Here is a 26,337-nt window from a genome sequence, read left to right as displayed (position 1 = left end):
ACTTTTTCGTTCAACTATTATGCAGCCCTCCCATTCCTACGTCTCTCTACGTGACAGTGACAAATGCCACTGAGCGCCACTACCGCTATAGTAATTCTTTGACCGCTTCAAATCTAATCCTACTTCCTTTGCCTTAGCGCTCCCTTTTTACCAGTCAAACCAAACCGCCTCCTGCCTGAAAATTCAGCTTCAAAACGAATAAATTCCTCCAGCTTGTTAGCTGTCGCCTTGTCTCTCGTTTCTCTGCCTGAAAGATACTCTCTATTTGCATGAAGCCGGCCCCTTCGCTGCAACGTGCCGACGACATCGGGTTGCTAACCCTATCGTTGCAAGTTTAGACTCGGTGCCCTGCTCGCGCCCCCTGCAGCACACATGACTCAAGCAATTTTTTTTTTACATTCATCGTTGATGCAGCAAGCCCCGAAATGCCAGAACTGTCAACTGCCAAGCCTAGATGTCCTGGGGCTCAGCCCTGGGAAGAATTAAGCCCTGATATTTACCCTGCTCAAGTGCCTGAGCCTGTACACCCGACCCCAACAAGTCTGTAGTCCCAGCACAGAAGAGAGACAATTTAGAGAAAGAGGAAAGAGAGGTTTGTGTCTTGGTGTAAAGGGCACAAGGGAGGATGGGAGGCTCTGCAAGATTATTGATCTTCGCTCCACACAGCTGAGAGATGACGGGCATTCTGCAGATAACCAGCAGGCTGTTACTGAGGGAGTGTCAGACCGGATCTGTACGTAAGCCGTCTGTGTCTTTTTGTTCTGCGTTGGAACCATGGGGGCCGCCCCCCTCACTCGGGCTCCCAGGCACTCAAGGAATAAATAAATAAGCAAAACCAGTATTTTAGTACTCCACATAAAAGTAATTGAAACAGAGTTTGGGTTGCATTTCACTGAGGCTACGTCTACACGAGCACTGCTGTCAGTAAAACTTTTGTTGGTCAGGCGTGTGAAAAAAACACCGACCCCACCCCGACATACGTTTCCCAGACAGAAGCACCGGTGTGGCCAGCGCGGGGGCGGTGGGAGACGCACGCCCACCCTCACAGCTAGCGCCGCTCAGTGGAAAGGTCTCGGGGGCGCTCGAATCAGGTTGTCATTATCTTAACCTGCCTCCGCACTTTGCAAACACAGTCGTGTCTGACACGGTGTCACATTAGCTGACGTGTGCAAGAAAGAGAACTTTGGTTTTATTGTCATTGAATTGTCAACCTCTTGACAATCCCCGCCTCTGCTCCCATTGTGTGGTGCTTGCTCAATTGTCATTGACAACCTCTTGTTGTCATTGACAACCTCTTGTCATTGACAACCTCTTGACAATTGAGCCCAAGGGGGGAAGAGGCGGGGGAGGGGGGAGCTTGCCTGCCCTGCCGCAGCAGCTGGCAGGACCAAGCTTGTTCGCCCTGTCGCGGCAGGGGACTGGGGTGGGGGGCGGAAAAGAGGGGGCCGGGGCAGGCAGGAGTTTTAAGGGCAGGCTCCTGCCTGCCGGGTCCCGGCTGCCCGCCGCTCAGCCCGCTGCCCGCACGTGGGTTTATTGGGCTGGCGCCCTAAAGTTGATGCGGTCCACAAGCTTGTGTCTTGGGTTAGGGCTTTTTAACCTGGTGCATCTGCGCATGTGCGGTAATCAGCTGCCGACTTGATTTTTTTTTTCCAGGCAATAAAACCAAAGTTCTCTTTCTTGCACACGTCAGCTAATGTGACACCGTGTCAGACACGACTGTGTTTGCAAAGTGCGGAGGCAGGTTAAGATAATGACAACCTGATTCGAGCGCCCCCGAGACCTTTCCACTGAGCGGCGCTAGCTGTGAGGGTGGGCGTGCGTCTCCCACCGCCCCCGCGCTGGCCACACCGGTGCTTCTGTCTGGGAAACGTATGTCGGGGTGGGGTCGGTGTTTTTTTCACACGCCTGACCAACAAAAGTTTTACTGACAGCAGTGCTCGTGTAGACGTAGCCTCAGTGAAATGCAACCCAAACTCTGTTTCAATTACTTTTATGTGGAGTACTAAAATACTGGTTTTGCTTATTTATTTATTCCTTGAGTGCCTGGGAGCCCGAGTGAGGGGGGCGGCCCCCATGGTTCCAACGCAGAACAAAAAGACACAGACGGCTTACGTACAGATCCGGTCTGACACTCCCTCAGTAACAGCCTGCTGGTTATCTGCAGAATGCCCGTCATCTCTCAGCTGTGTGGAGCGAAGATCAATAATCTTGCAGAGCCTCCCATCCTCCCTTGTGCCCTTTACACCAAGACACAAACCTCTCTTTCCTCTTTCTCTAAATTGTCTCTCTTCTGTGCTGGGACTACAGACTTGTTGGGGTCGGGTGTACAGGCTCAGGCACTTGAGCAGGGTAAATATCAGGGCTTAATTCTTCCCAGGGCTGAGCCCCAGGACATCTAGGCTTGGCAGTTGACAGTTCTGGCATTTCGGGGCTTGCTGCATCAACGATGAATGTAAAAAAAAAATTGCTTGAGTCATGTGTGCTGCAGGGGGCGCGAGCAGGGCACCGAGTCTAAACTTGCAACGATAGGGTTAGCAACCCGATGTCGTCGGCACGTTGCAGCGAAGGGGCCGGCTTCATGCAAATAGAGAGTATCTTTCAGGCAGAGAAACGAGAGACAAGGCGACAGCTAACAAGCTGGAGGAATTTATTCGTTTTGAAGCTGAATTTTCAGGCAGGAGGCGGTTTGGTTTGACTGGTAAAAAGGGAGCGCTAAGGCAAAGGAAGTAGGATTAGATTTGAAGCGGTCAAAGAATTACTATAGCGGTAGTGGCGCTCAGTGGCATTTGTCACTGTCACGTAGAGAGACGTAGGAATGGGAGGGCTGCATAATAGTTGAACGAAAAAGTATCGCTTCTCGGCCTTTTGGCTAAGATCAAGTGTAGTATCTGTTCTTATCAGTTTAATATCTGATACGTCCTCTATCTGAGGACTATATATTAAATGGATTTTTGGAACAGGGAGATGGAATAGGAGCTTGCTCCATCCACTCCACGCATCGACCTGGTATTGCAGTACCTCCGGGAACGGTGCACCTCCCCCCTGGGGAAACTATGGTGGTTGAAAAACAGAATCAGTTGAACTCTGCTATTTAAACCGATCCTTACAACAGTTTCGTTCTCAAGCATTCAGTCTTTTGGCTTCTTTATCACAGTTTCTGTTGTAATTTTGTGAGTCCGGAGAGGTGAGCTTTTTTCTGTGACTCTACTTTGCGCAGTGAGTACTTTCAACAGGAGGAGGCATGAATAAGGGTTTATCAGGGAGATACTTCTTTATATACATGTGACATTCAATATTATAAAAAAATAATTGCATTATGATTATATAGACAGGTCCTATTCTTCTCCCCACCCAACAGATGGTCTATGTGTTTCGGTTTGTAAGCTCAAGTGAAGGCAGTAGGTGTGGTACTGCACCCAGGGGCCCCAATCCTCTGTAATAGACGTTCAAAACACTCATATTTAACTTCTGGTTCCTACGATGTGGCTTGGGACAGGACACTTCAGGTGGCTGCCCCTTTCAAATTGCTCTGCAGAGCGAACATTAAACTATTTACTTCCTCTCCGAGGAGTGTACATTATGCAGTGTTTGTGACGTGCTTCACAGCTGTGAAGTGCTCAGTGTTACTCTTCTGTGAAAGGTTTCAGAGGGGTAGCCCTGTGAGTCTGTATCAGCAAAACAAGGAGGAGTCAACGAGAAACTGCAGCGCTGGAATTAATTTGCAAACTTGACACCATCAAATTAGGCCTGAATAAAGACTGGGAGTGGCTGGGTCACTACAACAAGTAATTTCCCCTCTGTTGATATTCACACCTGCTTGTCAACTGTTGGGAATTGGCCTCGTTAGCCCTGACTCCCCCCCGCCCCCCCATCTTTTCATGTGCTGTATATTTATACCTGCCTACTGTATTTTTCACTCCTTGCATCTGATGAAGTGGGCCCAAATAAATGTTTTCGTCTCTAAGGTGCCACAAGGACTCCTCGTTGTTTCTTCTGGGAAAGGCTGGTTTGTGGCAATTGATTTATCCCAGGCAGGTGCTCACACTTACAGCGCTGCAGCTGGGCCCCTGAAGCATTTAGTGGAGAGGCTACCTGTGCCACTGAAAGAGCTTCTCTCGTCAGCATAGGTGCTTCCCCTCCCAGAGAGGCGGTAGCTCTCTCCCTAGTAGAAACCAGTCTACACGGGGGGCAGGCGGGGGGGTTAGGTCGATATAATGCGTCGCTCAGGGAATGCATTTTATAGCAACATACGCTGGAAGCCTAGACCAGGGCTCAGTGGCTCGAGAGTTGTCTCCCCCTCCCTTGCAGTTTTTTGTTTTTCCACCAAGCTTTGAAATCAGGACCAGCAGGTGGCGCCAGAGCTCCCCAGCCCCAACGGGGGAGAGAGCAAGAGAAAGAGAAAGCTGCCAAAATGAAGTGAGCTCTGGAGACTGAGCAGAGCTGGCTGTTGGGACCCACAAAACCTGCAGTCTAAAGGCTTGTCTACATGGGGGAATTGACTGGCCTCCTAGAAGCAGAGTAAGCACTGCGCTGTAGCTCTTCCAGTATAACCGCTGGACACGGACACTCTGTTCCAAATAAAAACAACTTTATTCCCAAAAATTACTACTCCGCTTCCAAAGCTATTCTGCTATGGCCATGGCAGGAACTATTCCCATGTAGACAAGCACCTAAAGCTGCAGGGCTCCCACGTGACGGAGTTGATAGCTTTGGCATGTTCATTGGTGCCCCACTGGAAGAAACTGCTGAGGGCAGTGTTGTATTCTCCCTCTCTCCAGCCATCAGGCCTGCATGCCAACGTAGTCCAACACATTACTTGGCTCTGTACAGGGGGAAATGGATGAAATTCTATGGCCTGTGTTACACAGGCAGTCAGATCAAATGATCCCATTGTCCCTGCTGCCCTTAAAATGTAGGAATCTATTGTTGCAGCTTTACCTAGTCTGAGAGGCAGCGAAAGGAAGGGAGGGAAAGGCAAAGGAACCTTTGAGATGACAGCCCCTCCCCAATAAATGGCACATTTTCAGTACTTAAATATCAAACTGGGAACCCCCAGAGTCTTCACAGTCTCGGTCTCTTCTCCACAGAGCTAGAGCAGACCTGCCCCTCAGAAGCTCTTTGGATTCTAATCTCCTCAGAGACAGATTTATATTCAGCGCGCATGCCGCGCAGGAACAGGGATAAGCAGCTCTCCAGCACATCACACGATAAGGCAGTGGAAACGGAACCTGACTTCTCTTTTCTGTTATGGGGATCTTCTCCTGCATGCGCCACAAAAAGTCACAGGGTGGTAGATTCAGGAGATAGGAACAAACAACTGGAACATATGCCATTGTGCAAAATATGCACCTTTCCGGATGTACTGAGCTCTGCTCTGCCAGGGAGACGGAATAGGAGCTTGCTCCATCCACACCACACGTCGACCTGGTACTGCAGTACCTCCAGGAACGGCGTACCTCCCCTCGGGGAAACTACCAGTGGGGAAGGGGGGGCGGGGGGGGGGGAGAGACAAAAAATAAGTTGAGCTGTGTTTTGGCTTAGGGTGTGGTGTCCCTCTTTGTAAGATGCAGAGCTGCGGTGGGGCACCAGCCTGTGATTTAGGAGATCTGGGTGCAATTCCCTGCTCCACCACAGACTCCCTTTGTTACCTTTGGTAAGTCGCTTAGCTTCCCTGTGCCTCAGTTCCCCACCTGTACAGAGGGAACAACAGCCAGGCCCTGCAGATTGCGAGGGGCTCAAATACTATTGTAATGGGGATCCACTAAGTACCGAAGACAGGAGCTAGATCCTGTTCCATCTCACGGAGCCGGACTGATACCAGATGACTGGTTGAAAAGCACTATTGATAAGGGAAGCATTCTCACACTTGCAGAGTCTGAAAGACCAGCGTTGTTCCAAGCGCATATGTTAATTTTAGATTTCTGCATCTTCCCCTCCCAGAGTCAGTGGGGGACAAGGAGCTCCGTGGCACCAAGGATTCAAGTTCTACAACAAAGACTAAAGGCAGGAAAGAGGTAGGCGAGCAGAGTTACGGGGTTGGAGTCTTTATTATTATTAGTATTAATATTAATAGCACAGTAGCACCTGGGAACCCAGTTGAGGTTACGGATCCATTGTGTCAGACACAGCACAGACATAGCTTGAGAAGCAGCCTTTGCTCCACAGACCTTAGTCTGTTCCCCTGGCTCCTTTGAGCGGGGCAGGGGGACATAAAACTAGATATCAGACTTTTCCAGGTTAGAAAAATTAGGTGAGTAGCACCTTCTGCACTGGGGGGGGGGGGAGGGGGGGGCAAATGCTGTGGTGATCTTCTTGTATAGTTACGCAGGGCACCGGCACCCACCAGTCACTGATCTTTTACCTAAGAACAAAATAGTTCAGTTGTCCCCTAAACAGAACAACCCCTCTGAAACCCAAACATGTGGTCCCGCTCCCACTTAGATTCAGAGAACAACTAGAAGAGTCTTTATTGAGCTTTGCATGCAGTTGAATGGCTTTCAAACATTCCTTGCTACCTGCTAATAACGTCTGAGAAGTGAAACCAGTCAGTCCTCTGGCTTCTCTGCAGCCGAATAGCCACAGAGGGCTCTCAGGTCCCTTTCCTCCAAGCTGCTTCTTTGACTTTACACAAAAACCATACAAAGGAATTCCCTGTAATTCCACTAGCCCTGTCTCCAACTGTGGCCAGTACCAGCTGTCGACAGAAAGGTGGGAGAAGCCCCAGAATGGGCAACGGTGGAATAAGTTGCCCACAGGTAAGTTCCTCCCCCTCCCCCCCAACCCCATTACTCAGGTCTACACAGAAGTGTTCCATTTGATAACCTGCAAAAATGTCCCTCTGACCAACAAGAACGCTCTCCTTACATTACAAATACACTCAAAGGCCTTGATCCTGCAAGGTGCCAAGAGCCCCACACACCGGATATTCTCTGAACTCCGAAACCCACAGGTGCCACCCCACCCACTCCCCTTTGGACAAGCAAGTACACACAGAGGACAGTGTTTGCCAACGCTTGGAAACCCACGGACCACCACACCTATCTTCACAGATCCGGAAATCACCCCCAAACACACCAAGCAATCTGTTGTCTACTGGCAGGCACTCAGATACCACAGAATATGCTCTGAGGAGACAGTCCGGGACAGGCACCTTAACACACACAAAACCGCCTTCGCCAAAGAGGGACACCCCACCAGAGAAGTACATCGCATCATGGAGTGGGCCACCCAGATACACCAAGGAAACGTGCTTCAATACAGAAATAAAACCCCCACCGACCGCACACCCCTAGTGGTCACCTACTACACCCTACACTGCAACCCATATGGGGTAACAAACAACTAAAACCCATACTTGATAGAAACCCCATCCTGAAAGAAATCTTTCCTGAACCCCCACTTCTGGCCTTCCAAACAACCCCTAATCTCTCCAAGCTCATCATCAGAAGCGAGCTCCCCACAGACCAGGACACACCAACTCACTGCAGCACCAGACACAAAACCTGCAGACACATCTCCACTGCTACAATGATCAACACACTCCACAACACACCTTTCAAGATCCCCGGGTCCTACGCATGCTAATTCCAATCACATGTGGTTTACCTCATCCAGTGCACTAAATGCCCCAACAACAACTACGTGGGTGAACCAGAGAATAACTGTGCTCACAAATGAACAGGAAAATGAAAGGACAAGAACTCCACATCATCTGTGGGTGAGCACTTCTCACAGAACAATCACTCTTGTATACGATCTATCAGCCCTCATCCTCAAAGGAAACCTGCACAACATTTTCAAAAAGACGGGCCTGGGAGTTGAAATTCATAACTTTGCCAGACACTAAAAATCCTGGACTGAACAAAGATACTGGGTTGATGGTTTATTTACTACAATCTGTAAACCACTAACAGCCTCCCCCAGCTGCTTTCTCCTCCGCCCCTTTACTTTCTTTTCTGTGACCGGAGGAGTGTTAACAGGCCACTTCACCTTGAAGGGTCCCTTGAAATGCGCTAACTACGCTAAACAATCTACTCCACCTTGTACTTAGCAAGGAGTGAAACTCCGAGGCTTTGTCTACTCTGGAACTTGTCTTTCTGGGGTGTTAAAAAAACAAAAAAACCCACCCACGCTCCGGAAAAAACAGAAGTTTAACTATGAAAAGCGCCTGTGTGAACAGCGGGGTGTGTGCAGGAGCTGCTGCTGCTCCTTGGGGGTGGAATTGCTGGGTCTGCGGGAGAGCTCTGTTGGCACTAACCATTTATTCTTGGCACACTTCTCTCTGTCCGCCCCTCCCCCCAAAAAGGAAACCTAAATCTCCCAAAGGGAAGGGCTAAAATTAGCCATAAATGAGACAGACACAGGAGCTTAACAAACAATAGACACGTCCCACCAACTACAGCCAGAATAGTCCCCTTTCCACACATCTCTGTGGGCACTCACCAGGATCATCGTCTTTCAGAGCTCCTGCCGCTACTCCCCTGCTGCCAAAGACAGAATTGCCTCATCCCCATAGGGAGAATCACAACTTAAATAACGCCCCAGGCGCCTCCCCTTTCCCCACCAGCTCTTGGGAAGCCACAACAGCCATAAAGTAGAGGTAGCAGGGACAGATCAGCTCATTTCCAGGACACCACCAATAGAAGGAGGAACTGGGACCTGTATCCTTGGGTAGTTTATGCCTGTAGTTAAGCAGGACAGGTCTTGGCTGTGGATCTGAAGACTGTGGATTTAAATCACACCCATGATCCATGTGCGACTGAAAAAACATGCACATGTATAAAAGTTAGCAGGGGGGAGCCCAGTGTAACTGCTGGCTTCATTTCAAGTGGGAGAAAAGGAAGGTCTAGTAGGTAGGGTACTGAACTGAGCCTGGGAAGTCATTGGTTCTATTCCTAACTCAACCACAGAGGCCCAGATCTGACCTCAAAAGGTGTTTAGATGCTTAACTCCCACTGATTTCAATGCGAGTTAAGTGCCTAAATACCTTTAAGAATCTGGGCCAAGTTCCCTAGGTGACCCTGGGCTCGTCATTTAATTTCCCAGGGCCCCTATCAACGAAGAACAACACTCCCCTACCCCACAAGCATTGCAGGGGTAGAATCACGAGGTGCACAGAGACTGCGGCGGCGGGGGCCAGATAAGTACCTCGACCGATTGCGGTTTACCTGGATTCCTTATGGCAGTCCCAGGATTACAGACAACCCAGGACCTGTGATCAGGTAACAGGGTTTAGTTCCTTGTTCGCCTTCACATCGGAAGGAAAACAGAGCGAATTCTGAGCCCCTCAAGTCACACCGGCGTCCGGTCCGGCCTCCCCGATCTCCACACGGAGCCGCTGCAGCTGCCCCGCGGCAGCACTTCAGCCTGGCCACTCCGCGGAGCGGCAGGGGCGGCTCTCCCGCCGCTGCCCTTCACCCACCTCCCCGAGCGATGCCAGCAGAGGTGATGGGGGACGAGTTACGGTCAGGTGCCCCCCCCCACAGATTTCTGCCCGGCTTTGCTGGCACCGCTCGGCCACATGCTCGCCGCCCCCCCCCCCCAACAACCGGCGCCTCCGAGCTGCGCCCCCCAAGTAGGAGCAACAGCTGGGAGGCCGCTGCTTTCCGCCGGGGGGTGGGGGGGAGAAGAATCTGCGAGCCAAACTTTTCCATTGTCCCCCCCCCCCCCGGCACGGGCAGGTCCGGCCGCAGGTAGCGAGAGGTGCGCGCTCCACCGCGTGTCTCCCCCCGGGAAGTTGGTCCAATGGCAGCTGGGACCTCACCTACCTCCTGCTCCGAAGGGAGAATTCCAACGGCCAAAGCGGCTCCCCCGGCACCGAGCCCCAGGCCGGGACCCTGTGGCCAGGCTCTGTCCCCGCAGCGCAGAGCGTGTCTCTCGCTGGAGACAGAGGGGTCTGGTCAGCCAGAGCGCCGGCGCCCACTGGGGAGGCGGGGCCTCCTCACAGGGCGGGTAGCCCGGGGCTCAGCCACCTGGCGCGGAGGGGGGGGCGGGGTCTGAGGGCGGGTAGCCCGGGGCTCAGCCACCTGGCGCGGAGGGGGGGCGGGGTCTGAGGGCGGGTAGCCCGGGGCTCAGCCACCTGGCGCGGAGGGGGGGCGGGGTCTGAGGGCGGGTAGCCCGGGGAGCGGATCAATTGGTCTGACCCCTCCCAGCGCTCCTCTCCCCTCGCTGCGAACGGGGCGCAGCGAGCCCAGCGGGAGGCCGACTCGCACCCGCCTCACCCTGGCTCTAAACGCACGGCCGGGTTCGCGACTGGTGTGTTCTGCTCCGCCCCTCCGCCGCCCGGACCAATAGGAGCTCAGAATGCCTCTGGCTCGACAAGGGGGAGGGGATGCCGCCGGGTTTCGCCCGGGCCGCGCCTATGAAGGGGCTGTCGGAACCTACTGCGCGTGCGCCTCTCCCGCCAGGTGGCCACCCGGTGGCAGCAAAGGGACTATAGAGACCCCTGTTTCGGGGGCTGCACAGGGGATATTGGTGGGCACCAGGTGGCTCTATGCAGGGTGATCCTTTAGCTCGGAAAAGCTAAGGACCCCACCCTCCCTCTGCGGGGAAGCAGGGGGACTCTACAGGTACTCGTGTGTAGGGACTGGGGAGGGCTGAGAATCCCTCTATAGGGGAAAGCATGGATGCTTCAGGGCCACCTGTACTGTCATAGAGGATTCTGAGCAAGGTCATCTGCAAGTGCACAGGAATAGTGGGACTGGGGTGGGTGAGAATCCATCTATGGGATGGGGGAAGAGACCTCTCCCTAGGGTCAACATAAGAGATCCTTGCATAGGACAAGAGGCCCCCATTCACTGTTTATTTTCCCGCATACTATCTCTCACCCAGAGCCGAGTCTCCCTCCGCTGCCATGCAGCATCGTGTCCTGCACTGCCCAGCCTTCAGCCAAGGGGCTCAGAACATCCTGGCTTCTTTCTCCACCATGCAGGAGGGTTTCTCTTTCTTGGGCCAGCACCGCCACCTGGGCTCTGCCCTGTGGGGCAACTGCGGTCACGGCCCCATGGAGCTCCACACCCTACTGGAACACAATTAATGCAGCCAGAGAATAACCATCGAGGCAGGGAGGGAACAGGGCCTCTGTGCACAATGGTGCAGAGCCCACAGCTGAGATCGTAAATCTGCAGGTACTTTGGAAGTAATACTTTGGATAGTGGCACTGATGGTTGGGCAGACAGGAACATTTCCTGAGCTCTCCCCTTCCACACTGTTCATCAGTTCCGTTGGTATTATCAAGCGACTGCAAGCTCAAAGGTTCCAAGCCAACAGGTATTTCAAGCAACTCCAAGTTCAAGTTCAAGGTGTATCTGGACATTATTTCCAGGCTGCATTTCAGTATTTAAAACTTCTTGTTTAAGAGTCTGGGACAATGTACACTCCAGAAAAGAATCAACTGGACAAATGCATTAAATTGGACACTGGAGTTACACCAGGACAAAACCGCACGGTCACCACTGAACTGAACTAACCTGATCAAGCAAAACTAGAACCTTTGACAAGAGTTAGTAGAAGAGCAGTTTGCTGCTATTTCTGTAAAAAAGCCAAAGTCGCAATTTAAAAATAAATTACATCAATTTGGTCCTGCAAATAGTCACCATTTTCTACTGTTCTGTCTAGAAACAGAAAACCAGACAAATAACTTGACTTGACAGCAATTTTGAGTTTTTGCCTATGAGAGCCCCTCAGCATAAAACTAACTTTGAAGTCACAGGGCATTCAGGCCCATGATACTTTTGCATTTCAGGCTCCCCATGGCTTTAATGAGAGCTTTGGTGGCAGAAGAAAAATTAACCATATAACTATTCAATCTATTTAATAGAATTAGGCCCAAATGAAAGCTCTAGTTTTAATTAAATGATAGAAAACAGTCATACATACTCCCTTGAAGTCCTGTGATCGTTCCATAGAGACCAATTACTAAGGGCCCCCTTCTGCCAGGTGTTGTCAGTAGCAGCAAGGACCTGGTTGAAATATCTAGAGGTTCCACGTGAAATTAACAAACACACTGGCCTCCAAGAAGCCTGGGGAAAACTAAATCCCCCTCCTTAGGCACCCTTAACAGGCAAATCTTCTCTCGCAAGTGCTCAGTAACTGTGTATGAAACAAAGAAAACTTAGGAGAGAAAAGGAACAGCATTAATGTAGGAAACAATAAATCAACTGCATGGTGAATGAATACTAAGCAAAATCCCCACTTCCACAGTACGTTGGGCAATGATCTTTGCCTCAGTTTCCCCACCTGCAGATCTGACAGTCCTATGAACAAATATTCCTTTAGCACACCACTTCCCTCCTTTTCCTCCTGCTGTCCTCCACTCACGGTTTGCAGTCAGAAGTTAGTACTGCTCCTCCAGGACAGCATCTCTCACAGCCACTACTGTCTTCAGCCACAATATAAAGGTTGAGTTCTGAGGCTCTATTACATAACCCAGCTCTCAGTGATTCCAGGTAACAGCTAATTTAGACTCCATGATTTTGTATATGTAGCTGGGATTATGTTTTCCAATGTGCATTACTTTGCATTTATCAATATAGAATTTCATCTGCAATTTTGTTACCCAGTTTTGAGAGAAACCCTTTGTGACTCTTTGCAGTCTGCTTTGGACTTAACTATCTTGAGTAGTTTTGTATCATCTGCAGATTTTGCCGCCTCATTGTTTACCCCTTTTTCCAGATCATTTATGAATATGTTGACCAATACTGGTCCCAGTACAGACCCCTGGGGGACACCACTATTTACCTCTCTTCATCCTGAAAACTGACCATTTGTTCCTACCCTTTGTTTCCTATCTTTTAACCAGTTACTGATCCATGAGAGGACCTTCCCTCCTATCCCATGACAGCTTACTTTGCTTCAGAGCCTTTGATGAGGGACCTTGTCAAAGGCTTTCTGAAAATCCAAGTACACTATATCCACTGGATCACCCTTGTCCACGTGCTTGTTGAGCCCCTCAAAGAATTCTAGTAGATTGGTGAGGCATGATTTCCCTTTACAAATCGTGTTCATCTAGGTGTCTGATAATTCTGTTCTTTACAATTTGTTTGGTACTGAAGTTAGGCTTGCTGGCCTGTAATTGCCAGGATCGCCTCTGGAGCCTTTTCTGAAAATTGGCATCACATGAGCCAACCTCCGGTCATCTAGTACAGAAGCTGATTTAAGTGATAGGTTACATACCACAGTTAGCAGTTCTGCAATTTCACATCTGAGTTCCTTTAGAACTCTTGGGTGAATACCATCTGGTTCTGGTGACTTATTGCTGTTTAATTTATCAATTTGTTCCAAAACCTCCTCCAATGACACCTCAATCTGGGACACTTCCTCCGATTTGTCACCTAAAAAGAATGGCTCAGATTTGGGAACCTCCCTCATATCCTCAGCCATGAAGACTGATGCCAAGAATTCATTTAGTTTCTCCGCAATGGCCTTATCATTCTTGAGTGCTCCTTTAGCATCTCGATTGTCCAGTAGCCCCACTCGTTGTTTAGCAGGCTTCCCGCTTCTGATGTACTTAAAAACATTTCTTTTGCTGTTACTTTTTGAGTCTTTGGCTAACTCTTCTTCAAATTCTTTTTTGGCCTTCCTAATTATATTTTTACACTTCACTTGCCAGAGTTTCTATTTTCCTCAATAGGCTTTAACTTCCACTTTCTAAAAGGATGCCTTTTTGCCTCTAACTGCTTCTTTTACTTTGTTATTTAGCCACAATGGCAATTTTTTGGTTCCCTTACTGTGTTTTTTAATCTGGGATATACATTTAAATTTAGCCTCCATAGGGTGTCTTTAAAAAGTTTCCATGCAGCTTGTAGGGATTTCACTTTTGGCACTGTACCTTTTAATTTCTGTTTAATTAACCTCCTTTGTGTAGTTCCCCTTTCTGAAATTAAATGCCACCGTGGTGGGCTGCTGTGGTTTCTCCCCCTCTTCTCCCCCCCCCCCCCCGGGGATGTTAAATCTTTATGTTATAGTCACTGTTTTTTGAAGCAGTCCAGATCCTGTGTTCCACTTAGGTCTAAATCAAGAATTACCTCTCCTCTTAGGGGTTCCAGGACTAGCTGCTCCAAGAAATAGTCATTTATGGTGTTAAGAAACTTTCCCTCTGCATCCCATCCTGAGATGACATGTACCCAGTCAATATGGGGATAGTTGAAATCCCCCATTATTACTGAGGTTTTTTTTTTATAGCCTCTTTAATCTCCCCGAGCATTTCACAGTCACGATCACCATCCTGGTCAGGTGATCCGTAGTATGTCTCTACCGCTATATTCTTTTTATCCAAGCATGGGATTACTATCCATAGAGATTCTATGGTACAGTTTGGTTAATTTAAGATTTTTACTTCATTTGACTCCGTGCTCTCTTTCACATATAGCGCCGCTCTCCCACCAGCGTGACCAGTTCTGTCCTTCCGATATATTTTGTACCCTGGTATTGCTGTGTCCCATTGATTATCCTCATTCCCCCAAGTTTCTGTGATGCCTGTTATATCTATATCCTCATTTAATAGGAGGCACCCTAGTTCACCCATCTTAGTATTTAGACTTCTAGTATTTGTATATAAGCACTTTAAAAAATGGTCACATTTTGGCTGTCTGCCATTATGTGATGTAATTGAATGGAACTCTTTCATTTCACCGTTTCTCATCGGATCCTACCCATATTTGATCATATTCCATCCTTTCCTCCTTACTTGGATATAGAGAATTTCCATTAATAGAGCCTCCCCTAAAGCACTGGCTCTCAACCTTTCCAGACTACTGTACCCCTTTCAGGGGTCTGATTTGTCTTGTGTACCCTCAAGTTTCACCTCACGTAAAAAGTACTTGCTTACAAAATCAGACATCAAAATACAAAAGCATCCCAGTACAAAGTGCTGACTTTTGCATTTTTACCATATAAACATAAAATAAATCAATTGGAATATACATGTTGTGCTTACATTTCTGTGGATAGTGGAGAGAGGAGTATGAACAAGTCATTGTCTGTAGGAAATTTTAGTTCATACTGACTTTGTTAGTGCTTTTTATGTAACCTGCTGTGAAACTAGGCAAATATCTAGACGAGTTGATGTAAACCCTGGAAGACCTCGGCGTACCCCCAGGAGTACATGGAGCCCTGGTTGAGAAACACTGCCCTAAGGGATGTCTCTGTCCGAACCACATGCTCCTCTGCACCTGTCTGCTTTCCCCTAGCCCTTAGTTTAAAAACTGCTCTACGACCTTTTTAATTTGACATGCCAGCCATCCTGTTCCATTCTGGTTTAAGTGGAGCCCATCCTTCCTGTATAGGCTCCCCCTTTCCCAAAAGGCTTTCCAGTTCCTAATAAATCTAAACCCCTCCTCCCTACACCATTGTTTCAGCCACGCATTGAGACTCTGCAGTTCTGCCTGTCTGACTGGCCCTGCGCATGGAACTGGAAGCATTCAGAGAATGCTACCTTGGAGGTGGTCCTGGACTTCAATCTCTTACCTGGCAGCCTACATTTAGCCTCCAGGGCCTCTCTCCCATCCTTCCCTGTGTCATTGGGACTTACATGTACCACAACCACCGGTTCCTCCCCAGCACTACACATACGTTTATCTAGATGTCTCGGGAGACCTGCAACCTTTGCACCAGGCAGGCAAGTCACCATGCAGTTCTCCCGGTCATCGCAAACCCAGCTATCTATGTTTCGAATGATCGAATCCCCCATTACTATTACCTGTCTCTTCCTAATAACTGGAGTTCCCTCCCCCAGAGGGGTATCCTCGGTATGACATCATATCCTCAGTATGACAGGATACCATGACATCATCTGGGAGGAGGGTCCCAACTATGGGATCATGTCCCTCTGCTCCAGTTGGATGTTCTCCTTCCCTGAGACTTTCATCCTCCTCAACAGCACAGGGGCTGTCAGACTGGGGGTGGGAGCATTCTACTGTGTCCCGGAATGTCTCATCTATGTACCTCTCTGTCTCCCTTACCTCCTCCAGGTCAGCCACTCTGGCCTCCAAAGCCCATACACGGTCTCTTTTGAGGGCCAGGAGCTCCTTGCACTGAATGCACACATATGCCACCCACCCACTGGGCAGATAATCATACATGCTGCATTCAGTGCAATAAACTGGACAGCCCCCACTCTGTGGCTGGACTTCTGCCTGCATTCTCTTTTTACTCCTGCAGCTGTTTCCTTTATTGTTGTTTTTAATCGGGGCTGTTTATTGCCTTAAGTTTAAAGAACGTTAATTAAGTGCATCTCCCCCCCCCCCCCCCCCAAAACTCCCCTATTAGCTGCTTCTGTTCACTAGCTCCTCTGGTTGCTCAGGAACAGGTTTTTTAAAGCCCTGTTCTCCCTGAGTAGCCCCGCCCCTCGTTAAGGGGTGATGAGCGCTAAAGGGCTTGGGGGTAAAGCTGGCTTGGGACGCGACACTCCAGGCGGCTGCTCCTTTCCAATTGCTCTGCAAAATAAAGATGAAACTATTTTCGCCCTCTCCAGGGAGCTTTGGGAGGAGAGTACGTCATGCAGCGTGTGACGCTGCACAGCTGTGAAGTGCTCAGTGTTACTCTCCTGTGAAAAGCTGGTTTGTGGGGTTTGATGTACCACGGGCAGGCGCTCAGTGAGAGAGCTGCTCCTCCCTTGCAGCGATTTGTTTTTCTACAAAAAGAAAAGGAGTAATAGTGGCACCTTAGAGACTAACCAATTTATTTGAGCATAAGCTTTCGTGAGCTACAGCTCACTTCACAGGAATGCATCCGATGAAGTGAGCTGTAGCTCACGGAAGCTTATGCTCAAATAAATTGGTTAGTCTCTAAGGTGCCACTAATACTCCTTTTCTTTTTGCGAATACAGACGAACACAACTGCTACTCTGAAACTTGTTTTTCTACCACGCTTTGAAATCAGAGCCAGCAGGTGGCGCCAGAGCTCCACAGCCACCAGTAGAGGCAGCAGCGGCCAGAAGCGAAGGGAGCTCTGGAGACTGAGCAGAGCCGGCGGCCGGGCCCCCCCAGCTGCAGTCTAAGGGCTTGTCTACATGGGGGAATTGGCTGGCCGCCTGTAAACAGAGTAACCTCTGCGCTGTAGCTCTTCCAGTATAACCCCCCATGGAGGAAGCCATGTCCGGGGGGTGGGGGCTCCCCGGGGTTCTGGCTTGGTCTTTGGGAGGAACCAGACACGCTCCCTGGCGGTGGGCAGAGGCCGAGTTGGAGCGAGTTTCTGCTGGGGGTGGCTCCACCGGAGCCAGGGATCCTTCAGGTAATTCCTGTGCGGGGGAGAGACCCGCGGGGGGCCCGGCGGGGCCCTAAGGGGAGGGCAATGGGGAGGAGATTCCCAAGGAGGAAGGGGGAGTGAGTTCCTTTCCCTCCTCCGCTCTGTCACTGAGAACAAAGGACCGACGATCGCACCGCAGTTAGCTCCCGCCAAGCTCGCACGCACAAGACCAGGGCGTGTTCCCGCTCAATCACCACCCCACGTACACATCCCCTCACCACCAGTAGAGCGCATGCGCACTCAGATCCCCGCGCATTCCCTCATCTGCTGCGCTTGCAGGTTGCCGCTCAACCCGCCACCTCCCTGCGCATGTGCCTTCAGGCTGAAGTTCATCCCGCCACTTCTTTTCCTATGCACCTTCAGGCTCTCGCGCAGTCCACCCCCTCCCTGCGCATGCGTACTCAGGTTGCCGCTCATTCGCCAACTCCCTCGTTGCACATGCGCGTTTGGCTTCCTTCGCTCTCAATGAGAAAGGGGGATTTCCCAGCATGCCCCTGGCTCTTCGGTATTTAAGTCCCGGCTGGGGGAAAGCTCGGCCATTTGCTCAGCTGCTGTTTGCTTGGGGTGTGGGGTGAGTGGGGATGGGCCCTCTGTGGCCATGCGGCTCCGTATCGGAACCCCCCTGCCCTGGGGTGGGCGGCTGCTGCCCGCAGTTCCTCGGGGATTTGGGGAGGGGGTGGCTCGGGCACCGGGCGGGGAGCTGCGTCCCGCAGGGTGGGAGGCGCGGGCAGGCTCCGCCGCCATGTTGCGAGCTATGGGGGGTGTGGAGCTGGGGGGCGGGTGCTGCGGTGAGGGAGCGCTGCGGAGGCTGGGGACCCCACAGGCGACACGTAGCTTCGTGGTGGGGATTCGTGACCCGCCCCACATGTCGCCTCTGCGGCCCCCCTGAACCCTTTGCCTGCGGCCCTGCTCGCTGCCTCCTCCCCGCTGATTGCTCCTACAGCGACCCCGCGGGGCGCTCCCGGAGGGTCCGCCCGGTAGCCCAGGGGAACCCTCCCGCGCCGGCTGCTGCTCAGGAGGGCTGGAGCCCTGCAGTGACAAACCCGTCTGGAGCGCCGGCCGGGCCGGGAGTCTCCCCGCCCCCGGAGGAACGCTGGATTGGGCGGGGGCGACTTCACAGCTAGCGCCCTGGACAGTGGCTACGCGCCTCCGCCGCCTGTCCCCCGCCCCCACCTAGTGCTAGAGGCACCAGCGACGTGCGGCACCGCTCCTCCTGCAGAGGGTGCTCTCCCCCAGCTGAGCCACCTCTGGCCAGGGCCCCCTGGCAGTCAGGTTGCTGGGACACAAGGCTTAGCCTCATCCTGCCCTTGCCCAGGAGTAGGCAGCCTGAAGGTCTTAGCCAGTGCTGTGGGCAGGAAGGGTGAGGAGCAGCTTCCTGCCCGGGAGAGGAGGGGGCGAGGCCTGTTCTTTCTATGATGAGACCTATCACAGACCTGTGCTGACAGCCTTGTGAGGACCCCAAATAAATCTGAGGAGAACAGACTTGCCCCCACCCCTGTGGCCAGGGGTTTGAAGGGCAGCCATGCTATGATGCTGGGGACCATGGGAGAGCTTGCCCATGTTGGGGTGTAGTTTAGAGCCCTGCCCACTTTGCCATGGGGAGCATGTGTCCATTCCATGTTCCTAATGCTGTTTTTCTGTTTGCAGGGTTTAAAGCTCCCGTGTGCTTGCTTGCTAGGTAAGTTACAAATGCCATTGTGTATGCTGGAGCTTGTGTAGCTCTGGCTAGAGCTGCACCTCCTCTCCCATTCTCACTCCTTCCCAGGACTCAGCCCACCTCCTGGAGGCAGATGTTCCTGGTATTTGGGACACTTAAGGTGGCCCTGGGGTCCATGGCTAAATTTATAAGGCCATAGTGTTATACTGTCTGTGGTGTCTAAATGGCTGAAGTTCCCAGATGCTTTCCTGCTATAGCAGGCTAACCAAGTAGTGGGACATGCTACTGGGGAGGGAGGGGAAGTGGGGGGGGGGGGTTTGACATGTTGCTGTTAATGCAGCATGTCATTGCTTTTAATTGGGTCCCTGGTCTTGGGAGTGGGGTGGTACATGAAGTGGAAGTGCTACAAAGATGATAAATGCTGAACTCTCTCTTTCTGAGGCTTCAGTGGAGAAAATCTTTACCAGATTCTGAGTGGCACTGCCCTTAGCTGAGGTAGTTGTGGATCACATTTCGGCCCCTGTGGCCTGATGCTTCAGCCCTGCTGGGAGGGGCAGGCCCTTGTGGAACAGCACCAGAAGAGAACATATGCCCACATTGCCCTTAACATGGGGAGTGGGTAGGCCAGGTTGTGTGACTCTGCTCCTACAAGAGCAACATTCCATGACTGCATGTTAAGGTTCATGTCTCTCTTCTCTAAGGCATGGGTCTTACCAGTCATGTGCATCTGCAGCCTCTCAACGGGTGAGTAGTTGAGCTGTCTCAATCTCTGATGAAAAGATACATAGAACATGGGGTGGTCTACACAGGGGAAACCAGCTCCATTACACCACGTCTAGGGTGCAGCTGTCTTCCCTAATGTTGATGGGGTGGGAGCAGGGACACACACTTTTGCCTTGGGGCTTAAGTGGAGCCTCATCCACTGACTCACTTGTCTGCTAGGTGGGTCTCCTGTGTGAAGCAGCCGTAACTCTCCAAGTATGCATCCCTCTTAGACCAGCAGAAACTGTGTGCCCTGCTCGGAACAATGGCTGGGCAGGATGGAGGGGGATGGTCAGTGCTGGCTTAGGATCTGTATGTATTGGAGTGATCCAAACTTCCACTTCCTCCTGCTCACTGCAACAGTGCTGTCTCCCATGTCTTGGGTTTTTAGTAAATGATCATGCAAGCTAGGGCAGCATCTAGTTTTTTTCCCTCTAAGGATGGGGATTTGTGGTTCCACGAATGTCTGACCCGTGTGCCTGGCAGCTCAATCCTCTACCCAGCTTGAGGACTGCTGCAGTGGTTGATCAGTGCAGGCTGCAATGTGGGAGTATTTCCCATGGACCCAGTCAGGCTTCTGCTCCCTTGCTGTTCAGTGATGAATGCAAACAGACAAGCATATGGCTGAGTGTCTGTGATGCCAGCTTACTTCTGAGAACTTGAAGATCGTCCCTGGGGAGGGATTTTTGGTCTAGTAATAGGGTTAATCTGCCCCTTCTGTTTCAGGTTACCCCCACCCCTAGATGGAGTCCGGCCTCATATACAGGTAGGATTGGGATTTATCGATCTCTGTGGGGCTGGAAGGCCTACCCTGCTAAGGCGGTGTATGTGTGCTGAGCACTCCCATCTGGGTATATCAGTGCCCAGCTCCCTTGCCAGGTGATCTGAACTAGTTCCTCTGAAAAGTTTTGAAGAACATTGGTCAATAAGCATGTTAGAGTTCTGATGGCAGCTGGCCCTTGGGTGGAAGATGCTGCACATTCACAGACACCTGTCTCACAGGGCTCTCTGCTTTCCCTCTAGGTGAACTCATCCTGGGGGTGAATGCCTGTCTCAGGTAAATGCATCTCCTACACAGTGTCCCTAGCATGGTAGGGCCTGGCCAGTTCCCCTTCTGTAGCTCTGGGATGGGCCATTACTTTGACAGTTGACAAGTGGCAGTTTGAAAGGATGACACCAGGTTAGCTGGACGACACTTGTCTCATGGCATTTGAGTTACCAAAGCCCTGATCAAACTGCTCTGGCCCTGCTCCAATGAGCTGTGCTCTGTTCCTGTGCTCACTGACCCAATTCTTCTCTTCTCTGTACAGGTGAGATGCCTTGATCTGGGAAGGGTGAGTGACCTACACAGTCCTAGCTTCCCCTCTGCCCACTGTCCCAATGAGGAAACTTGTGCCATCTTACTGTCTGTCTTGGTACCAGAACCTGCAAAGGTGAACCCACTGGTACCTGCAGCATGAGAGGAGGAGAACATGCTCCAAGAGGAACAGTCTGATGGGACATTGGGCTGGGTCTGACATTGTTTCCTGGGTGTAATGGCTGATTAACCTGTGCTGTAACACTGTGCTCTGTACACTGCCATCTCAGACAGGAGCAGCACCCTGTAAAACAACGAGGGGAGAGGGATGTAGCCAGAGCACCTTGTATATGAGCAGTGTGGTGATGAATACCACTGAGCAGAGAGAAAACACTAATCAGATGCTCTGGTTCTTTTCAGGTGCCTGGAGTGAGAGTCTTAGCCAGCTTCTGATCCAGCTACCCAGGTAAGGATACTAATCAGATAATCAGCTGATGATGATGGGTGGGGCTCAGTCCTAGCTGCCTGTTCTCACTGACATGATGAATTCACTTTGGAATCTCGTTCGGCTGAACATTGCTGTTGAGACTTTGACCCTGAGGCTTGGTGACGAACAGGCTGCAGGCTTTGCCTTATCGGGGATACAAAGTTAGAATTCAGGGCCTCAGGATTCAGATCAAATAACCTCTCCTCCCCTAGATTAAAGATGCAGGAGTGGATGGTTCCACTGCACTGAGTGATGGGTAAGTGCCCTTCAGCTCTCTCCAGGGCTCTTTGCAAATGTCCCTTGCATAGAAGCATGTGTAAGAGACCAGATGCTGCAAATGCCACTGGGATCAAAGTTTCCTCCCCGAACAACTGGGACAAGGGGCGTGGGGGGAGTAGTGCTTCATGGTGGTGTCAGGGCAGCCAGCTCTGGGTGTGTGAAACTGTTGTGGTAGTGCCAAGGGGGCCTAGTCAGCACCCCATTGTGGCAGGCATGGCACAGTGCTGTCTTGTGGGGTAAGAGGTGCTCACTGCAGTTTTAATGATGAGCCAAACTAGCTCACTTTGATTTAATATAAACATGAAAATATTTGAACAACTGAGAAACTGCACAGAGCTGGGGGTGAGTTTGGGGCATCTGTGCTGGGGAGTAGCTGACTGTTGTCCTGTTCCAGCAGGTAGCCAGAGGCCTGGGTCAGAAGTGCCTGGAATGTTGAGTGAGTGATGGGCCTGTGGGTGCAAAGGAGGGATGGGCAAGGGGGAGCTAAGCAGAGACCACACCTGCCCCTCGCTGTAAACTGAACGGCAAGCTCTGCCCTATGGCAGGGGTCCTGTCCCATTCTCCAGCTCCTCAGTGATGAGACCCCTACCGCCCCAGTCTGATCCCCATGACTGAGTGGTTCCCTCTGAGGCCAGGAGCCTGACAGCAGTGTTGGTTGAGAACATGGTTGCTTGCTCCTTGCCCAGTCCTCCAACAGCTGTTTCTTCTGTTTCAGGAGCCTTTGAATTCCTGCCAGGGGATGGGCAGTCAACTGGTGGAGCTGCAGGTAAGCTGAGAAGCACCAGCTGGAAAGGGACTGGTAGAGAGGAGCTCTGCTCCCTCCATAGCAATACAGGTGGGGGGTGGCCCCACTTGTCCCTGGGTTGTGGGTGAGAGGTGGGGTAGGTGCCATGTCCTGATGAGGAAAGCAGGTCATGTCTTACTGTCCATGCTGGTCCAGAACCTGCCAAGGTTGAACCCACTGGGCTGGTGGAGAGAGAGGAGGAGACTCTGTTCCAAAAGGAACTGTCTGATGGGACTTTGGCAGCATTGGGATGATGAGTGGGGTACGCCATGGGAAGCGGCTCTCCTGCAGTTCTCTGCTTGTTTCTCATAGGGCTGCCTGGAAGCACACTCATCTGAGCACAGCGGGTGAGTGTAATTGCCACTGACTCTGTACTTGCCCCCTGTGTGCTGACCTTCTCCATCTCCAGGGATGAGCTGTCACTCTCCTTGTGGTGCCTTCTGCTGGAATAAACTGGCTCCGCCTCCATGATGATCCTTCCCTCAGGCAAGAGGTTCAGTATATGATGAGCACTTACCGCCCCAGTCTGATGCTGGTGACTGACTGGTACTTTCTGAAGCTTGACCCTGGGGGTCCCTGTCTGCCCCTGGCTGGGGGGCACTGCTCTCATCAGTCTCCTTCCCTCCTGCAGGTTGAAGTGTGCGGACCAGATGTAGCTTTGCCATCACCCCTCCCTCCAGGAGGAAGAGCTCTCCCTGCTGAGCTGTGACAAACCCAGCAGCAGCTTGATGTTGGCCAGGGCAGTCAGCCCCTTAGTGTGTGGTTCTCTGTGTAGTGACTGTTAAATAAAACATCTCTGCACAGAGCAGCTGGAGCCTTGGTGTCATGATGGGCCTCAGAGTGTGCGTTGCAAGGCCTCCCAGGGGTGTGGGAGGGCCTGGTGTCATGCTGGGGAGTGGGGACAGTTACTAGGTGGAATTGGGGGCCCTGCAGTGGGGGGTCACAGCTCCCAGGACAAAGCTTAGAGGTGGGCTGGCTCTTATGCTAAAGAAAAGGAGCCTTATTGTGGTTTGCAAACCCCATAGTGTTCAGGGGGGGGTCTCTCCATGCCAGCTGGTCCATGGGGCTCCTTCCTGTCTCCACAAGGGGCAGAGTTGCTGGTTTCTGCCTAGGTGGCCCTGTATCCAATGACTGAGGCTAGTGCTTCTGCTATGCCATGGGGCAGTCTCCATCCGCAGCTAACAGCTGAGGCAGGACACTAAATGCACCCACTCAGCCCTTGCATAGCCTGAAGTTGTAGAGCTTACAATAGCAGGGTTGCAGGCACCTCCCTGCCCCTGGTTTCTGGCAGTGTGCTGAGCAGGAGCAATGCCTAGTACCTGGCTGCTGTGTGACAGGGCTGGAATGGGGATCTTCACTGTGATACCTTGAGTGTCATGCTGAGGGGACTCCTGTCATGTCTTCAGTCCCCCATTAGTCACTCTTCCCTCCCCCAAAGCCCTAGAACTGACCTGTGTGCTGGCACAGGCAGGTGAGTTTAAGACACTCCTCTTGGCTCACTCAGCTTTAATTGAGTGGGTGAGCTGGTGGAACTGGGCCACAGGTCTGTCCTAGATCACCTGTGTCTGTTTGCTCAGGGTGCTTCACTTCCTGTCAAGGCTTCTTGGATATCCCTATGGTACAGTGCTCATACCTCCCTTCTCCAGGGTATTAACCTTCATGCCCCTGAGTGGGAGCATAATACAACCTACCTTACAGGCACAAAAGGGGTGGAGTCCTGCTTGGGTACAGCTGGGAGCAGAACCCTAGTTCACAGCACTAACTGCCCATCCACTTCTTGGACTTGTTATGTGAGGGGCTGTAGTAGGATGGCACAGTAGCTGAGCTGGTTCTAAGCTGCTGCACAGATCAACCACATGGAGGTGCCATCTGACATGGATTGGGTACTTCTGCAATGGCAGGCTTGCAACTCTCTGCAGCGTAGCTGTAGGAGCCAGAGCTGAGCAAAGCCCTGACCCTAATACAGCAGCTCCTACTTCTGCCTCTGATGCTGAGTGAAGGATGTGGTGTAGCAGTGTTTGTCTCAGGATATTAGACAAGGTGGGTGAGGTAATTGTGATGGGTTTGGTCACAGAGATCCCCTTGGGATTGTCACATGGTGTGCTGAAATTACCTGAGCACTTTTTCCCTGCCAGCTTGGGACTCTAGAACCCTGCCTTGTTAAGCCAGACATGCTAGCCTGCTGCAACACAGACCCAGGTCTGGTCCATGCCCCCATAACTGCAGACTTTAACTAAAAGCTGCTCAGCAGGTTACCGATCTCCAGCACCCAGACACCCACCATTTCCCAATGGGATCCAAACCCCAAATAACTTTTACTTTGTATAAAGTTTATATGGGGTAAACTCATAAATTGTCCTCTATAATGCTGATAGATAAGCATAGCTGTTTGCTCCTCCAGGTATTAATCACTTACTGTGGGTTCATTAATAAACAAGTGATTTTATTAAATATAAAAAGTAGGATTAAATGGTTTCAGGTAATATAAGAAAGTAAGTCATCAAGCAAAATAAAGCAAAAACACACAAGTCTAAGCTGAATACATTAAGAAACTGTTTACAAGTAATATCTCACACTCTGATGTTCCAATAAGCTGCTTTCACAGACTAGACTCCTTCCTAGTCTGGGCCCAATCCTTTCCCTGGTACAGTACTTGTTCGTTCCAGCAGACATCTCTGGTGGTAAGCAGGGGTTTTCTCATGACTAGCAGCCCCCTTTGTCCTGCTCCACCCTCTTTTATAGCTTTGGCCCAAGGTGGGAATCTTTTGTCTCTCTGGGTCCCCACCCCTCCTCCTAAATTTAAAAGTACCAGATTTAAAATGGATTCCAGTATCAAGTGAAATGACCACATCATGTGAGACCCTAGCCTCCATTCTTCCTGGGCTGGCCCACATGTAGACAGGAAGGTTTGCAAGTAAACAGCCATTGGCAGTTCATTGGTTCTGAAGCAGCCTTAATGGCTTCCACTCTATATGTTTACATCAGTAATACAAGTTATCTTATTCTAATTTCAGACAGAGAAATAATACATGCAAACAAATAGGATGAAAACACAGTAGAATAGAAGAATTGTAATGATACCTTACAAGAGACTTTTTGCATAAAGCATCTCCAGTTACATTATATTCATAAGCATATTTTCATAAAGCATATGGAGTGCAACATCATAGTAATCTCTTATTGGACAATTTTTCTGTGTAAGAGAAGCTATTGAGCCCAACTTCAGGGTCAAGGAGGCTTTCCTCCCTTGTATTTAGTCTGGGCCCAGCCTGCTCCAGGACCACTGAGGAGTCCATGTCTATGATGGGTGGGGCCCTCTGCCTGAACCCTGGCCGGGAAGCTGTGAGATCTGTGTTCCAAGAGCTGCCTGGGGCAGGTGTGAGGCCTTGCCTAGGCTGTGTCATGCTAGGGCTGAAGCATGGATTCTACAGCACCATCAGCTTGTAGAGAAGAAAGAGCTGTGTGTGGGATGGGGCCAAGCTCCTCCTCCTGGGCTCAGACTCCTTTGGGTGCCTGACATGCTTAGAGCTGGGATGGGCCCCCCTCATGCTGAAGAAATTCTGTCTTGCACATGCCATAGAGCATTAGGGGTCTCTCCCTGCCCCCTCAAGCTACAGAGGTGCTGGCTTGGCACCTGAACTGTGTGGGATGCCTTTAGCCAAAGCTGCCTGGGTATAGCAATCTCTCCTGTGGGCAGAGCTGTGAATCACCAGCTCTCTTCCTCCCCACTCAGACTTTGCTGGGGAGCCCCTGCAGCTGGCCATCTGGCTGACGTGTTCCTGGGTGCAGTAGATGCTGTGAGCAGGGAGGGTTAACCTGTCTGATCC

The 26,337-nt window shown here is 51.1% G+C and overlaps 1 long non-coding RNA gene and 10 other non-coding genes across 20 annotated transcripts; all 11 read left to right on the top strand.

Annotated features, from left to right (window-relative positions):
• The first annotated feature begins 2,849 nt into the window (after positions 1-2,849).
• Positions 2,850-3,040, top strand: LOC141991754 (U2 spliceosomal RNA). The gene has a single exon (XR_012640447.1). It is a non-coding gene; the product is annotated as a U2 spliceosomal RNA (small nuclear RNA).
• A 14,703-nt stretch (positions 3,041-17,743) lies between these two features.
• On the top strand, positions 17,744-23,309 carry LOC141990637 (uncharacterized). Of its 10 annotated transcripts, none has more exons than XR_012640219.1 (12): positions 17,749-17,815; positions 18,892-18,922; positions 19,603-19,645; positions 20,390-20,429; positions 20,687-20,720; positions 20,974-20,997; positions 21,381-21,426; positions 21,660-21,703; positions 22,121-22,162; positions 22,442-22,492; positions 22,823-22,996; positions 23,142-23,307. It is a non-coding gene; the product is annotated as an uncharacterized LOC141990637 (long non-coding RNA). The 10 variants fall into 10 exon arrangements; XR_012640222.1 differs by having other exon boundaries at positions 17,757-17,815; positions 22,823-22,857; positions 23,142-23,303; XR_012640217.1 differs by having other exon boundaries at positions 17,760-17,815; positions 22,823-23,056; positions 23,142-23,300.
• LOC141991772 (small nucleolar RNA SNORD26) lies at positions 19,305-19,380 on the top strand. Its single transcript, XR_012640459.1, has one exon. It is a non-coding gene; the product is annotated as a small nucleolar RNA SNORD26 (small nucleolar RNA).
• On the top strand, positions 20,254-20,322 carry LOC141991771 (small nucleolar RNA SNORD27). Its single transcript, XR_012640458.1, has one exon. It is a non-coding gene; the product is annotated as a small nucleolar RNA SNORD27 (small nucleolar RNA).
• On the top strand, positions 20,538-20,614 carry LOC141991770 (small nucleolar RNA SNORD28). Its single transcript, XR_012640457.1, has one exon. It is a non-coding gene; the product is annotated as a small nucleolar RNA SNORD28 (small nucleolar RNA).
• LOC141991776 (small nucleolar RNA SNORD22) lies at positions 21,039-21,164 on the top strand. Its single transcript, XR_012640463.1, has one exon. It is a non-coding gene; the product is annotated as a small nucleolar RNA SNORD22 (small nucleolar RNA).
• On the top strand, positions 21,496-21,565 carry LOC141991773 (small nucleolar RNA SNORD30). The gene has a single exon (XR_012640460.1). It is a non-coding gene; the product is annotated as a small nucleolar RNA SNORD30 (small nucleolar RNA).
• LOC141991768 (small nucleolar RNA SNORD29) lies at positions 21,983-22,053 on the top strand. Its single transcript, XR_012640456.1, has one exon. It is a non-coding gene; the product is annotated as a small nucleolar RNA SNORD29 (small nucleolar RNA).
• On the top strand, positions 22,293-22,359 carry LOC141991774 (small nucleolar RNA SNORD31). The gene has a single exon (XR_012640461.1). It is a non-coding gene; the product is annotated as a small nucleolar RNA SNORD31 (small nucleolar RNA).
• On the top strand, positions 22,620-22,744 carry LOC141991777 (small nucleolar RNA SNORD22). Its single transcript, XR_012640464.1, has one exon. It is a non-coding gene; the product is annotated as a small nucleolar RNA SNORD22 (small nucleolar RNA).
• LOC141991775 (small nucleolar RNA SNORD31) lies at positions 23,006-23,073 on the top strand. The gene has a single exon (XR_012640462.1). It is a non-coding gene; the product is annotated as a small nucleolar RNA SNORD31 (small nucleolar RNA).
• Positions 23,310-26,337: the final 3,028 nt, after the last annotated feature.

This window comes from Natator depressus, chromosome 7 (assembly GCF_965152275.1).
Source record: "Natator depressus isolate rNatDep1 chromosome 7, rNatDep2.hap1, whole genome shotgun sequence".
In the NCBI taxonomy this organism is placed as follows: Eukaryota; Metazoa; Chordata; order Testudines; family Cheloniidae; genus Natator; species Natator depressus.
Note: the sequence above shows the minus strand (reverse complement) of the source record. Positions and strands in the feature narration are given on the sequence as shown.